The sequence below is a fragment of the Sus scrofa genome, chromosome 1 (genome assembly GCF_054392235.1).
Source record: "Sus scrofa isolate SSC_HxYL_T2T_F1_AM1 chromosome 1, Sscrofa_HxYL_maternal_Yorkshire_Landrace_v2.0, whole genome shotgun sequence".
In the NCBI taxonomy this organism is placed as follows: domain Eukaryota; kingdom Metazoa; phylum Chordata; class Mammalia; order Artiodactyla; family Suidae; genus Sus; species Sus scrofa.
In genome coordinates, this window is record NC_139383.1 from 200,554,164 (window position 1) to 200,566,763 (window position 12,600).

The 12,600-nt window shown below is 40.1% G+C and overlaps 1 protein-coding gene across 2 annotated transcripts in view; it reads left to right on the forward strand.

Annotated features, from left to right (window-relative positions):
• Positions 1–12,600, forward strand: part of MNAT1 (MNAT1 component of CDK activating kinase) — a 209,936-nt gene that overhangs the window by 37,975 nt on the left and 159,361 nt on the right.

Sequence of the window (12,600 nt, forward strand, 5' to 3'; positions counted from 1 at the left end):
ATTTTCCCTTGTTGAACACTTGTTCAGATTTTTAAGGGGTATAATATTACTTATGATTATATGAGGGGTTTTTTTTTTTTTTTCCCCCTGGGCCGCACTTGTGGCATGTGGAAGTTCCCAGGCTAGGGGTCTAATCGGAGCAGTTGTCAGCATATGCCACAGCCATAGCAATGCCAGATCTGAACCGTGTCTGCGACCTACACCACAGCTCCTGGCAATGCCAGATCCTTAACCCACTGAGCATGGCCAGGGCTTGAACCCATGTCCTCATGGATACTAATGGGATTCATAACTGCTGAGCCACAATGGAAGCACCCTGATTATATGAGTTTTATACCTGGATGATCATTACATAATTTTAAGTTAGATCAAAGCTAGATATTTCAATCAGAAAATCAGATGGCATTATTGATTTCATCATAGGGATGACTTCATTTCATGTTAATCACAAATAAGGCAATCTCATGTGTCTAAAAGTAAAGAGTCACCTTGAGAGTTCTTGGTTGTAATCTAGGGAAGAATGCACAATGCCAGGGTGCTAGGTGCAGATGAAAGATTAATTTCGGGGCTCTGAGGTGACTGAATGTACAAATGAAGAGAAGAAGGCAGTGTTAAGAGGTGTTGTTTTTAATGAGATAGATGATAGAGGAACTGAAAGTAGAAGATGTTATGTTTGATGTAGGGCGTGAAACTTTAACTTTACCAAGCTGTTAAATTCACGTAACTGATATTTCTCCTGTGGCTCAGGGGTTGGGATACAACGGGATACAATAATGAGCTTAAAAAATGTGATCCCTCTTCCTGTTGAATAATCTAGTAGGAGAGACAGATATGAAACACAAAACTAACAAATATAAAATTATTGATTTTGATAAGTGGGCTATAAAGATTGCAGGATGTGTATCAGTTGGGGTTTAGCCAGGAAAAAAAAAACCCACCCTAGATATTTTAAGCCATTGGAAATTTAATATGGGTAATTTATAGACTCACCAACTCGTTAGAAGTATTGGAGCAGTAAAGGAAGGGCAACTGCTACATTCAGGAAGTCAGAGCAAGAATTGTAGAAAAATGCTGCTAATGTAGGTTGTTTATATCACTGAAGAAGGTAATTCATAGAACACCTGAAATCAGTTCTGAGAATCACAGTTAAAGCCATTTGTACTAGATGTGATCATTTTGGGAGGGAGAAGAGTGCTCAGGATATAACTCTGGGTACTTAAGCTTTCAGATGTCTTGCAGATGTGGTAAAGAAGATATCTCTAAAGAGGAGACATTATCAATGGATAAGCTCTTTTAAAAGATGGAGAAATCAATTTCTAACAAGAATTTTGATTATTTTATGGCACAAATGAAGGACTTAACCTTAGGTAGGAATAGGGACAATTCTTCAGTGAGAGTCTTTGTGAACAGATGACATTTGGTTTTTTAAATTTTTTAAATTTTTAATTTTTTTATTACTCAAATGAATTTATCACATCTGTAGTTGTATAATGATCATAACAATCCAATTTCACAGGATTTCCATCCCACAACCCAAGCACATCCCCCTACCTCCCAAATGTCTCCTCCGGAGACCGTAAGTTTTTCAGTGTCTGTGAGCATCTGTTCTGCAAAGAAGTTCAGTCTGTCCTTTTTTCAGATTCCACATGTCAGTGAAAGCATTTGATGTTGGTTTCTCATTGTATGGCTGACCTCACTTAGCATGCTAATTTCTAGGTCCATCCATGTTGCTAAAAATGCTGGTATTTCGTTCCTTTTAATGGCTGAGTAATATTCCATTGTGTATATGTACCACATCTTCTGGATCCACTCCTCTGTCGATGGACATTTAAGGTGTTTCCATGTCTTGGCTATTGAAAAGAGTGCTGCAGTGAACATTGGAGTACATGTGTCTTTGCGAGTCATGGTTTTTGCTGGATAGATGCCCAGGAGTGGGATTGCTGGGTCAAATGGTAGTTCTATGTTTAGTTATCTGAGGCATCTCCATCCTGTTTTCCACAGTGGTTGCACCACTTTACAATCCTACCAAGAGTGTACTAGGGTTCCTTTTTCTCCACACCCTCTCCAGCACTTCTTGTTTGTAGACATTTTGATGATGGCGATTGTGGCTGGTGTAAGGTGGTACCTCATAGTGGTTTTGATTTGCATTTCTCTGATAATGAGTGATGTAGAACATCTTTTCATGTGTTTCTTGGCCATCTGTATGTCGTCTTTGGAGAACTGTCTGTTTAGATCTTCTGCCCATGTTTTGATGGGGTTGTTTGTTTTTTTGGTATGGAGCTGCAGAAGGTGTTTATAAATTTTGGAGATTAATCCCTTGTCAGTTGATTCACTTGCAAAGATTTTCTCGCATTCTGTGGGTTGTCTTTTTGTGTTGTTTAGGGTTTCCTTTGCTGTGCAGAAACTTTGAAGTTTGAGTAGGTCCCATTTGTTTATTTTTGTTTTTATTGTCAATACTCTGATAGGTGGATCTGAGAAGATGTTGCTGTCGTTTATGTCAGAGAGTGTTTGGCCTATGTTTTCCTGTAGGAGTTTGATAGTGTCTGGTCTTATATCTAGGTCTTTAATCCATTTGGAGTTTATTTTTGTGTATGGTGTTAGGGAGTGTTCTCATTTCATTCTTTTCCATGTGGCTGTCCAGTTTTCCCAGCACCACTTATTGAACAAGCTGTCCTTTCTCCATTGTATAGTCTTGCCTCGTTTGTCATAGATGAGTTGGCTGTAGGTGCGTGGGTTGAATTCTGGGCTTTCTATCCTGTTCCACTGATCTATATTTCTGTCTTTGTGCCAGTACATATCGTTTTGATGATTATTGCTTTGTAGTATAGTCTGAAGTCCGGGAGCTAGATTCCTCCAGCTCCATTTTTCTTTTTCGGGATGTCTTTGGCTATTCTGGGTCTTTTGTGCTTCCAAGCAAACTTTAAAATATTTTGTTCAAGTTCTGTGAAAAATGTCCTTGGTAATTTGATAGGGATTGCATTGAATCTGTAGATTGCCTTAGGTGGTATAGTCATTTTGATAATATTAACTCTTCCAATCCACGAGCATGGTATATCTTTCCAACTATTTGTGTCATCTTTGATGTCTTTCATCAGTGTCTTATGGTTTTCAGAGTACAGATCGTTTGACTCTTTAAGTAGGTTTACTCCTAGGTGTTTTATTCTTTTGGATGCGATGGTAAACGGGATTGCTTCCCTAATTTCCTTTTCTGCTTTTTCATTGTTAGTGTATAGAAATGCCGTTGATTTCTGTGTATTGATTTTGTATCCTGCGACTTTGCCAAATTCATGGATGAGCTCTAACAGTTTTCTGTTAAGAGTCTTTAGGATTCTTCTTGGTATAGTATCCTGTCATCTACAAATAGTGATAGTTTTACTTCTTCCTTTCCAGTTTGGATTCCTTTAATTTCTTTTACTTCTCTGATTGCCGTGGCTAGGACTTCCAAAACTATGTTGAAGAGTAGTGGCGAGAGCGGACATCCTTGTCTTGTTCCTGATCTCAGCGGGAATTCTTTCAGCTTTTCACCATTGAGAATGATGTTTGCTGTGGGTTTGTCATGTATGGCCTTTATCATGTTGAGGTAGGTTCCCGTTATGCCCACTTTCTGGAGGGTTTTTATCAGAAATGGGTGTTGGATTTTGTCAAAGGCTTTTTCTGCATCTATTGAGAGGATCATATGGTTTTTATTCTTCAGTTTGTTAATGTGGTGTATCACACTGATGGATTTGCGGATGTTGAAGAACCCTTGCATCCCTGGGATAAATCCCACTTGATCATGATGTACAATCCTTTTAATGTATTGTTGGATGCGGTTTGCTAGTATTTTGTTGAGGATTTTTGCATTGATGTTCACCAGTGATATTGGCCTGTAGTTTTCTTTTTTTGTGGAGTCTTTGTCTGGTTTTGGTACCAGGGTGACGGTGGCCTCATAGAATGAGTTTGGGAGTATCCCTTCTTCTGCAATTTTTTGAAATAGTTTCAGAAGGAGCGGTGTTAGCTCTTTAAATGTTTGATAGAATTTGCCTGTGAAGCGGTCTGGTCCTGGACTTTTGTTTGTTGAAAGTTTTTCATCACAGTTTCAATTTCAGTTCTTGTGATGGGTCCATTCATCTTTTCTATTTCTCCTTGGTTTAGTCTTGGAAGATTGTACTTTTCTAAGAATTTGTCCATTACTTCTGCGTTTTGCATTTTATTGGCATATAGTTGCGTATAGTAGTCTCTTATGATCCTTTGTATTTCTGTGATCTGTTGTTAATTCTCCTTTTTCATTTCTAATTTTATTTGAGTCTTCTCTTTTTTGCTTGATAAGTCTGGCTAGGGGTTTATCAATTTTGTTGATCTTTTCAAAGAACCAGCTTTTTGTTTCATTGATCTTTTCTATGGTTTTCTTCGTTTCTATTCATTGATTTCTGCTCTGATCTTTATGATTTCCTTCCTTCTATTAACTTTAGGTCTTGTCTGTTCTTCTCTCTAGCTGCTTTAGATGTAATGTTAGCTTGTTTATTTGGGCTTTTTCTTGTTTCCTGATGTGGGCTTGTATTGCTATAAACTTTCCTCTTAGAACGGCTTTTGGTGCATCCCATAGGTTTTGGAGTGTTGTATCTTCGTTGTCATTTGCTTCTAGGTATTTTTTAATTTCCTCTTTGATTTCTTCAGTGATCCATTGGTTGTTTAGTAGCAAGTTGTTGAGTCGCCACGTGTTTGTGTTTTTTGCAGTTTTTTTCTTGTTGTTGATTTCCAGTTGTATAGCATTGTGGTCGGAAAAGCTGCTTCATATGATTTCAGTTTTCTTAAAGTGACCAAGGTTGGATTTGTAGCCTAGGATATGGTCAATCTTAGAGAATGTTCCATGTGCACTTGAGAAGAATGTGTATTCTGTTGCTTTTGGATGGAATGTCCTATAAATATCTATTAAGTCCATCTGGTTTAATACTTCATTCAGGCCTGTGTTTCCTTATTGATTTTCTGTGTGGTTTATCTGTCCATTGCTGTAAATGGGGTGTTAAAGTCCCCTACTATGATTGTGTTGTTGTCAATTTCTCCTTTTTTTTTGTTTTTTGTTTTTTTTGTCTTTGTTGTTGTTGTTGTTGTTGCTATTTCTTGGGCCGCTCCCGCAGCATATGGAGGTTCCCAGGCTAGGGGTCTAATCGGAGGTGTAGCCACCGGCCTACGCCAGAGCCACAGCAACTCGGGATCCGAGCCGCGTCTGTGACCTATACCACAGCTCACGGCAACCTTGGATTCGTAACCCACTGAGCAAGGCCAGGGATTGAACCCGCAACCTCATGGTTCCTAGTCAGATTTGTTAACCACTGAGCCACAACGGGAATTCCAAAATATTCCTCATTTTAAAGTCCATTTTGTCTGATATGAGTATTGGTACTCCAGCTTTCTTTTGATCCTTGTTTGCATGAAATATTTTCTTCCATCCTCTCACTTTGAATTTGTATGTGTCTCTAGAGGTGAAGTGCGTCTCTCGAAGACAGTATATACATGGGTTTTGTTTTTGTATCTCTTCAGCCAGTCTATGTCTTTAGGTTGGGGTGTTTAGTCCATTAACATTTAAGGTAATTATTGATATGTATGTTTTTATTGCCATTTTATTGATTGCTTTGGATTTGTTTTTGTTGCTCTTTTTTCTTTTCTTTGTCTCTTGTTCTCTCCTCTTCTGGTTTTTGTATTTGAGTTGATTGTTCTTTATTTGTGTATCAATTGTAGATTTTTGGTTTGCAGTTACTCTGAAGTTTTGATATAAGTCTATATGCATATGGGATTGTTTTAAGTTTTTTTTCTCTTAATTGCAAATTCGTCTCTGGTGTCCTCCATTTGTACCCACCTCTTCTCATGATTTCTGAGTTTGGTGGTATAATTGTGCATGGATGATTTCGTATCTTTATTGTATATATACCTTTACTGGTGAGCCTTGTCATTTGTGAAGTTTTTGTTTCTGGTTGTGGTCTTTTCTCTTCTACCTAGAGAAGTTCCTTTAGTATTTGTTGAAAGTCTGGTTTAGTGTTGCTGAGTTCTCTCAACTTTTGCTTATCTGCGAAGCTTTTGATTTCTCCTTCAAATCTGAATGAGAGCCTTCCTGGGTAAAGTAATCTTCTTTGGAGGTTTTTTCCTTTCATCACGTTAAGTATATCATGCCACTCCTCTCTGGCCGGCAGATCTTCTGGTGAAAAATCTGCCGATAACCTTATTGGGGTTCCCTTGTATGTTATTTGTTTCTTTTCCCTAGCTGCTTTCAAGATTTTCTCTTTGTCTTTAATTTTGATCAGTTTGATTAGTATGTGTCTCGGGGTGTTCCTCCTAGGGTTTATTTTATATGGTACTCATTGTGCTTCCTGGATTTGAGTGGAGGGTTCCTTTCCCATGTTAGGGAAGTTTTCGGGTATTATCTCTTGGAATATTTTTTCTGTCTCCTCTCTCTCTTCTCCTTCTGGCACCTCTATAATACGGATGTTGGTGCATTTCACATTGTCCCAGAGTTCTCTGAGACTCTCTTCATTTGTTTTCAATCTTTTTTCTCTTTTCTGTTCCACACCCATAATTTCTACTAATCTGTCCTCCACCTCACTTATTCGTTCTTCTGCCTCCTGTACTCTGCTATTGGCTGCTTCTAGTGAATATTTTATTTCAGTTATTGTATTTTGCATCTCTTCTTGTTTAAGTTTTGTATCTTGTATCTCTTTGGTCAGTGTTTCCTGTAAGTTATCCATCTTTGCCTCCAGTTTATTTCCAATGTCTTGCATCTTCTTCAGCATCAACAGTCTAAACTCTTTTTCCTGGAGGCTGAGAATTTCATCACTTAGTTAATTTTCTAGGGTTTTTCCTTCCTCCCTCATCTGAGTTATAGTTCTCTGTCTTTTCATTTTTATAGGTTTTTTTGGTGTGGTGACCTTTTTACAGATAATAGAGTTGTAGCCTCTCTTACTTCTAGTGTCTGCCCCCCAGTGGCTGAAGTCAGTATGGGGGCTTGCTGTAGGCTTCCTGGTGGGAGGGGCTGATGCCTGGCCACTGGTAGGTGGAGCCGATCCTAATCCCTGTGGTGGGTGGGGCTTAGTCTCTGAATAGGATTAGAGGTAGCTGTGTGCCTAAGGGCTCCTTAGGTAGCCTGTTTACTGAGGAGCGAGGCTGTGATCCCATCTGGATTGTTGTTTGCCCTGGGGCTTCTCAGTGCTGATGGGTGGGGCCAGATTTTTCCAAAATGGCCACCTCCAGAGAAAGGCAGCTGCTGAATATTCCCGAGAGCTTTGCTTTCAATGTCCTTCCCTCACAACAATCCACATTCACCCCTGTTGTCCCAGGAGGTCCTCCAAAACTGCAGTCAGGTTTGACCCAGATTCCTATGGAGACTTTGCTTTGCCCTGGGACCCAGTGCACGTGAAAGTCTGTGTGCGCCTATTAAGAATGGGGCCTCTGTTTCCCCCAGTCCCATGGAGCTCCTGTGCACAAGCCCCACTGGCCTTCAATGCCAGATGCTCCGGGGCTCTTTCTTCCCGTGCCAGATCCCCACTCGAGAGAGTTTGATGTGGGTCTCAGAACTCTCACTCCTGTAGGTGAGTCTCTGTGAACTAGTTAATTTCCAGTCTGTGGGGCTTTCCATTCGGGATGTATGTGGTTGTTTATATCGTGAAATCGCCCCTCCTACCTCTTGATGTGGCCTCCTCTTTTTCTTCTGGAGAAGGGTATCTTTTTTAAGGTTTTTGGTTCACTTGGATGAAGATTGCTCAGCCTTTATTTGTGAATTTTATTGTTTTTAGGAGAGAAATTGAGTTCCAGTCCTTCCATTCAGCCATCTTAATCCCATCCTCCTAAAATGTCAACTTCTTAAGGACAAAGACCAGATGACGTTTGGTTTGAGACTTGAATGCTGAGAAGAGATAGCCAAAGGAAGATTAGGGAAAAGAGAGTTTCTGTTGTAGAGAGAAGACAAATGTAGTTGCCCTGAAACTTGAATGACTTTGCTTGTTGGAAGAACAGAAAGAAGACAGGAATAAATTGGTGGGATACGAAGCTGGAGAATTAGGCTGGGGTCAGATCATGTAGGATCTTCAAGGCTCTGGTAACACATTTTTATTTATGCTTTTTAACATGAGACACTGTTGGGTAATGAACAAGAGATTGAAATGAGCCAGTTTCTAATTTAAAGAGATTATTTGGGCTGTTCTATAGAGAATACATTTGGGGAGAGGAGGTGAGTGTGGATTGGGGGCAACAGTAGATGTAAGGAGAACAGGTGGGAGGACAGGAGCTCGTAGCAGTGGAGATGGCCAAAAGTGGATGTATTTTAGCATGTATTTTTGGTGTGGAGTCAGTTGGTCATGATACAAAATAGATGTGAGAAACTGGGAAGAGAGAAATCAAGGATGGCTTCCAGGTTTTTGGATTGAGGAGCTAGATAGATGGTGTTGACATCTACTGAAGTAGAAATAGTTGGGGGAGGAGCAGGTAGAGCAGGATGAAAGAATCAAGAATTCTGTTTCAGATTGTTATATTTTAGTTGACTCTAGAGATCTGAGTGGTTCTTAATTAGGTAGTAAAGCTCGTGTCTGGAGCTCAGGAGTATTGGGGCTATAGTCTAATCTGAGAATAAGGTTTTTGTTTGTTTGTTTTTGCTTTTTAGGGCTGCACCCAGAGCATATGCGTTCCCAGGCTAGTGGTCCAATGAGAGCTACAGCTGCCGGCCTATTGGAGCAGTGTCTGTGACCTACACCACAGCTCATGGCAATACTGGTTCCTTAATTCACTGAGTGAGGCCAGGGATTGAAGCCATGTCCTCATCGATGCTAGTTGGATTTGTTTCTGCTGCACCACAATGGAAGGTCCACAATATGACTTTTAGAAATACTAAGGTATTCTGTATTATCTTTTTTTTTTTTTTTTAAATGGCTGTATGTGCGGCATATGGAAGTTCCCAGGCTAGAGGTTGAATTGGAGCTACAGTTGGCTGCCTATACCACAGCCATAGCAACGACAGATCCAAGCCGTGTCTGTGACCTACACCACAGCTCATGGCAACGCCAGATCCTTAACCCACTGAGTGAGGCTAGGTATCAAACCCACATCCTCATAAATAACAGTCGGGTTTGTTTTGGCTGAGCCACAGTGGGAACTCCCTGTATTACCTTGTTAACTGAATTATCAACTGACTATACTCTCCAAGACCTTGAAATATAGATTATTATTTGTGGCTTGATAGTTTTGAGTATTTCTGATGCCTCATTGCTTATAAACAACTTAGTGTAGTTGTAATGTTTGCTTATTTTCAACTTCTCTAGTTGGATTTAACTTCCTCTACTCACAAATATTAGGAAAAATGCACTACTCCCATTTTTCCCATAATCTCAAGTGAATTCTCTGGGGTTTTATTGATCTTGAATAATGAAAACTATGATCTCTATTCTCTCTTTTAGGGACTTTTCCTATTTATTTATTTATTTATTCATTTGTTCATTCATTCATTCATTCTTTTTAGGGCCACACCTGTGGCATGTGGCAGTTTCTGGGCAAGGGGTCCAATGGGAGCTACAGCTGCAGCCTACATCACAGCTTTGGCAACATAGTATCCGAGCTGCATTTGCGACCTATGCCATGGCTTCCAACAACTCCAGATCTTTAACCCACTGAGTGAGGCCAGGGATTGAACCTGCATCCTCATAGAAACAATGTCAGGTCCTTAACCCACTAAGCCATAATGGGAAATCCCTCCCTTTATTTTTTAAAAATTTATTATTATTTTTTGAAGGCTGCACCTGAGGCACATGGGAGTTCTCAGGCTAGGGGTCAAATTGGAACTGTAGCTGCTGGCCAATGCTACAGCCATAGCAGTTCCAGATCTGAGACGCATCTGTGATCTACTCTGCAGGTTGTGGCAACACCAGATTCTTAATCTATTAAGCAAGACCAGGGATCAGACCTGCATCCTCATGGATACTATGACAGGTCCTTAACCCACTAAGGCAGATGGGAACTCCCCTCCCTTTATCTTTTGATGGCACTGTTTTTTTTTTTTTTTTTTTTTTTTTTGTCTTTTTGCTATTTCTTTGGGCCGCTCCCGTGGCATATGGAGGTTCCCAGGCTAGGGGTCGAATTGGAGCTGTAGCCACAGGCCTACACCAGAGCCACAGCAAAACGGGATCCGAGCCGCGTCTGCAACCTACACCACAGCTCACGGCAACGCCGGATCGTTAACCCACTGAGCAAGGGCAGGGACCGAACCCGCAACCTCATGGTTCCTAGTCGGATTTGTTAACCACTGCGCCACGACGGGAACTCCTGTTTTTTGTTTTTTAATAATGATTTTTATTTTTTCCATTATAGCTGATTTACAGTGTTCCATCAATTTTCTGCTGCCCAGCAAGGTGACCCGGTCACACATACATGTATACATTCTTTTTTCTCACATTATCACGCTCCATCACAAGTGACCAGACGTAGTTCCCAGGGCTATAGGCAGGATCCCATTGCTTATCCATTCCAAAGGCTATGGTTTGCATCTGTTAATCCCAAGTTCCTAGTCCATCCCACTCCCTTCCCCTCCCTCTTGGCAACCACAAGTCTGTTCTCCACGTCCATATTTTTCTTTTCTTTGGAAAGGTTTGTTTGTGCCCTATCTTAGATTCCAGTATAAGTGAAATCATATGGTATTTGTCTTTCTCTTTCTGACTTAGTTCATTCATGTAGTATGAGAGTCTCTAGTTCCATCCATGTTGCTGCAAATGGCATTATTTTGTTTTTTTTTGTGGCTGAGTAGTATTCCATCGTGTACATATACCACATCTCCCTAATCTGGTCATCTATCGATGGACATTTGGGTTGTTTCCATGTCTTGCCTCTTGTGAATAGTGCTGCAAGGAATTATGCGGGTGCATGTGTCTTTTTCAAGGAAAGTTTTGTCCAGGTATATGCCTAAGAGCGGGATGGCTGGGTCATATGGTAGTTCTATGTATAGTTTTCTGAGGTACCTCCGTACGGTTTTCCATAGCGGTTGTGCCAGCTTACATTTCCTCCAGTAGTGCAGGAGGATTTCCTTTTCTCTACACCCTCTCCAGCATTTGTTATTTGTGGACTTATTAATGAGGGCCTTGACTTGTTAATGATGGCCATTCTGGCTGGTGTGAGGTGGTACCTCATGGTAATTTTGATTTGCATTGCTGTAATAATCAGTGATGTTGAGCATTGTTTCATGTGCATGTTCAAGGCCATCTGTGTATCTTCTTGGAAAAATGTCTATTCAGGTCTTTTGCCTATTTTTCCGTTGGGTTGTTGGTGTTTTTGCCGTTGAGTTGTATAATTTTAGAGATTAAGCCCTTGTCAGCTGTATCATTTGAAACTATTTTCTCCCATTCTGTAAGTTGTCTTTTATTTTATTTTATTTTATTTTATTTTTATGGTTTCCTTTGCTGTGCAAAAGCTTGTCAGTTTGATTAGGTCCCATTGGTTTATTTTTGCTTTTATTTCTGTTGCTTTGGGAGACTGACCTGAGAAAGCATTTGCAAGGTTGATGTCAGAGAATGTTTTGCCCATGTTCTCTTCTAGGTGTTTGATGGTGTCTTGTCTTACATTTATGTCTTTAAGCCATTTTGAGTTTGTTTTTGTGCATGGTGTGAGGCTGTGTTCCAGTTTCATTGCTTTGCATGTGGCTGTCCAGTTTTCCCAGGACCACCTGCTGAAAAGAGTGTCTTTTTCCCATTTTATATTCTTTGTCGAAGATTAATTGACCATAGGCGTCTGGGTTTATTTCTGGGTTCTCTATTCTGTTCCATTGGTCTGTAATGTCTGTTTTGGTACCAGTACCACACTGTCCTGATGCCTGTGGCTCTGTAGTATTGCCTGAAGTCTGGGAGAGTTATGCCTCCTGCTTGGTTTTTGTTCCTCAGGATTGCTTTGGCAATCCTGGGTCTTTTGTGGTTCCGTATAAATTTTTTGATTGTTTGTTGTAGTTCTGTGAAAAATGTCATGGGTAATTTGATAGGGATTGCATTGAATCTGTAGATTGCTTTGGGTAGTAAGGCCATTTTTACAATGTTAATTTTTCCAACCCAGGAGCATGGAATATCTTTCCATTTCTTTGCATCCTCTTTAATTTCCTTGATTAACGTTTTATAGTTCTCAGCATCTAAGTCTTTTGCCTCCTTGGTCAGGTTTACTCCCAGTTATTTTGATTTTTTTTTTTGGGGGGGGTGTGATTTTACAAGGTATTGTATTTTTGTATTGCTTTTCTAATATTGTTAGTATGCAGAAATGTAATTGATTTCTGAATGTCATTAATCTTTTATGCTGCTGCTTTGCTGAATTTGTTGGTCAGTTCGAGTAGTTTTTGGGTTGAGTCTTTATGGTTTTCTATGTATAGTATCATGTCATCTGCATACAGTGACAGTTTTACCTCTTCTCTTCCAATTTGGGTACCTTTTATTTCTTTTGTTTGTCCGATTGCTGTGGCCAGGACTTCCAATACTATGTTGAATAACAGTGGTGAGAGTGGGCATCCTTGTCTTGTTCCAGATTTTAGTGGGAAGGCTTTCAGCTTTTCTCCGTAGAGTATTATATTGGTTGTGGGTTTGTCATAAATGGCTTTTATTCTGTTAAGGTATGTTC